This window comes from Leucoraja erinacea, chromosome 20, assembly GCF_028641065.1.
Source record: "Leucoraja erinacea ecotype New England chromosome 20, Leri_hhj_1, whole genome shotgun sequence".
Lineage (NCBI taxonomy): Eukaryota > Metazoa > Chordata > Chondrichthyes > Rajiformes > Rajidae > Leucoraja > Leucoraja erinaceus.
The window spans coordinates 1,340,001-1,344,046 of NC_073396.1; positions in this window are offsets into that span (position 1 = coordinate 1,340,001).

Consider the following 4,046-nt stretch of genomic DNA (forward strand, 5'->3'; position numbering starts at 1 on the left):
GCAGCGTCTGTGGAGTCTGAAGAACGGTCCCAACCCAAAACATCACCTGTCCATTCCCCTCCACAGATGCTGCCCGACCCGCTGAGTTCCTCCAGCACTTTGTGCCTTGCTCAAGATTCCAGCACCTGCAGTTCCTTGTACGCCCATGAAACTCATCCCAGTCTCTCTCTCCACAGATGCTGCATGACCTGCAGCTGCTTACAGTAGCTCCTGCTTTTATTTCTATGTCACTGCCCAAGAGCTGTTTTTTGTTTTTCATAGAAATATAGAAACATAGAAAATAGGTGCAGGAGGAGGCCATTCGGCCCTTCGAGCCAGCACCGCCATTCATTGTGATCATGGCTGATCGTCCCCAATCAGTAACCCGTGCCTGCCTTCTCCCCATATCCCCTGACTCCACCTGCCCCTAGAGCTCTATCTAACTCTCCCTTAGATCCATCCAGTGACTTGGCCTCCACTGCCCTCTGTGGCGGGGAATTCCACAAATTCACAACTCTCTGGGTGGAAAAGTTTTTTCTCACCTCAGTCTTAAATGGCCTCCCCTTTATTCAGTGTTTAATATTTATTTGCGGTAAAGATTTATGAGGTAACGTTGTGTTATATTTACTGACCTTGGCATTCACGTGGAGTTGGGGTGAGGGTGTAAGGGGGGAGAGAGAGAGTGTAAGGGGAATATTTTTTGAAAGGAGAGTACCATGTTGATACCATTAGACTGTAAATAATATGGTGCTGATCTCCTGTTGGTTATGTTGGTCAATCTGCATCATCTAGTAAACTGGCTGAGAAGGCAGTTAGGGTGGTTGTACTGGACAAAAGTGCTGGAGAAACTCAGCGGGTGCAGCAGCATCTATGGAGCGAAGGAAATAGGCAACATTTCGGGCCGAAACCCCAAAGGGGTTAATTTGACCACCCTGTCTGAAGAAGGATTGAGACCTGAAACGTCACCTATCCATGTTCTCCACAGATGCTGCCTGTGCCTGACCCGCTGAGTTACTCCAGCACTCTGTGAAATCTGTGGAGAACATGGATAGGTGACGTTTCACAGAGTGCTGGAGTAACTCAGCGGGTCAGGCAGCATCTGTGGAGAACATGGATAGGTGACGTTTCACACAGTGCTGGAGTAACTCAGTGGGTCAGGCAGCATCTGTGGAGAACATGGATAGGTGACGTTTCACAGAGTGCTGGAGTAACTCAGCGGGTGCAGCAGCATCTATGGAGCAAAGGAAATAGGTAACGTTTCGGGTCGAAACCCTTCCGGGTTTCGGCCCGAAACGTTGCCTATTTCCAGAAGGGTTTCGGCCCGAAACGTTGCCTATTTCCTTCGCTCCATAGATGCTGCTGCACCCGCTGAGTTACTCCAGCACTTCTGTCTACCTTCGATTTTCCAGCATCTGCAGTTCCTTCTTAAACAGAGGGTGGTTGTACAGATGTGGATGGAGCTGGGGCTATTTTGCATCCAGCAGGTTACACAGGGTTGCATTGTATTTGTGAATTGTGGTCTGTAGTGTGTCTGGTCTTAATTCTGTTGTCGGCTGCAACATGCTCAATAAAATGTAAAACAGCAAACAATAAAGCATTGCCTTTAATCTTCAGTTAACCACTGCACACACTGGCCATCTGAAGCAGGGGAGAAATAGTGCAGGAATAAATCAGGAAGATGCACAGAGTCTCTTGCCCAGAGTAGGGGAATCGAGGGCCAAAGGACGCAAGGTTCAAGGTGAAGGGGGAAAAGATTTAATAGGAATCCGAGGGGTAACTTTTCCACACAGAGGGTGGTGGGTGTATGGAACGAGCTGCCAGAGGAGGTAGTTGAGGCTGGGACTATCCCAATGTTTAAGAAATAGTTAGACAGGTCCATGGATCAAGTTCAAGTTCACGTTCAAGTGAGTTTATTGTCATGTGTCCCTGTATAGGACAATGAAATTCTTGCTTTGCTTCAGCCCACAGAACATAGTAGGCATTTACTACAACACAGATCAGTGTGTCCATATACCATTGTATAAATATATATACACATGAATAAATAAACTGATAAAGTGCAAATAACAGATAGGACAGGTTTGGAGGGATATGGGCCAAGCGCAGGCAGGTAGGACTAATGTAGCATGGACATGTTGGGCCGAAGGGCCTGCTTCCACACTATCACTCTATGACTATGAAATACTCAGAGGGTTGGGGCATGGTGGTGCAGCGGGTCGAGCCGCTGCCTCACAGCACCAGAGACCCCAGTTGCATCCTGACCTCGGGTGCTATCTGTGTGGAGTGTGCACGTTCTCCCCATGACCCATGGTGCTCCGGTTTCCTCCCACATCCCAAAGACGTGCGGGTTTGTAGGTTAACCAGCCCCTCTGTAAATTGTCCCCTCGTGTGTAGGGAGCGGATGAAAAAGTGGGATAGCATGGAACTAGTGTGAATGGGCGATCGATGGACAGTATGGGCTCAGTGGGCCGAAGGGTCTGTATAAGAACGGAGACTGAACTGAAACTGAATCTCTAAACCAGGGACGGGGAACCGCTTCATGTTGGAATGCTGCTTACAGGGAGGAGGTGAAACAACTGTGGACTGGTGCAAGATATGCCATTTATTGTCACTATACATGTACAGTGAAACTGAAAGCTGCTCGTACTCAGTGCATACAACACGAACAATCTGATCCTGAATGTTGACAAAACAAAGGAGGTCATCATTGACTTCAGGAGAAACCGGCAGTCACACAACACTACACATTAATGACATCGATGTGGAGTTGGTCAGTAGCACTAAGTTCCTGGGGGTATAGATCACAAACAGTCTGACCTGGTCACAAAACATCGCATCATTAGTTAAGAGAGCGCAGCAGTGGATGCACTATCTGCGCCGGATGAGAAGAGCTCACCTCCCCCATCCCATCCTCACCACTTTCTACAGGGGCACCATAGAGAGCATTTGACCAGCTGCATCTCTGTCTGGTTTGGGGACTGCAAAACATCCGACTGGAAGTCCGTGCAGAGAGTGGTGAGGACGGCTGAAAAATCATCGGGACTTCTCTTCCTTCAATCGGGGACATTGCGTGCAAACGTTGCTTGTCCAAGGCCAACAGTATTATAAACAACCCCACACATCTCCATCATGGACTGTCCACTCTGCTGCCCTCGGGCAAAATGTATCGCAGTATAAGGAGCAGAACGGCCAGGTTCTGCAACAGCTACTTCCCCCGAGCCATCAGACTCTTGAATTCCATGTAATATGCCACCACCAATATCTATTTTATCTTTTTATCCATTTAATCCTTTTGTTATTTTACGTTGCACGGGGAGCCAGAGGCAATGAAATTTCCTTCAGACTTGCATTTGGTGGTGTATTTCTGAATAAAATCTTTGATTAATTGATTGTTAGATGTAATCTAATAAGGCCGCTTCCAAGAAACCTCAATTAGATATACTTCAAAATGTACATTATTTTGTTAAAATAGCCCTCATGACTTACTTGTGTTTTAATTGTGGCTGTCAGTCGGGGGGGGATTATTTTGTTGAATCTTCTTTTATTCTTTAGTATTTTAAATGCGTTCATTTTAAGATTAAAATAAAATTAATAAAAGACAAACAAAAACATACTAATAAAAATAAAAGGATTTGTTCTACAAAATTTGGATTCATACAAAAGGCCGCACTACATGGTTCCCCACCCCTGCTCTAAACTAGACTAAACTAAGGTCAAGCACATTTGTATAGAGAGGAGCAGTTAGTGTTTCAAGCTGGTGATCTTTGGTGAAATATCACCTCTCGGTTTCTCTCTTCAATACTGCCTGACCCGCTGGGCAAATCGTGCATTTTCTATTTTAATTTCTATCATTTGACTGCAGACTTCATTTCAAATGTCAATGTTGAAAACATGTGTTTCAGCATCTGGGGGACACACACACACACACACACACACACACACACACACACACACACACACACACACACACACACACACACACACACACACACACACACACACACACACACACACACACACACACACACACACACACACACACACACACACACACACACACACACACA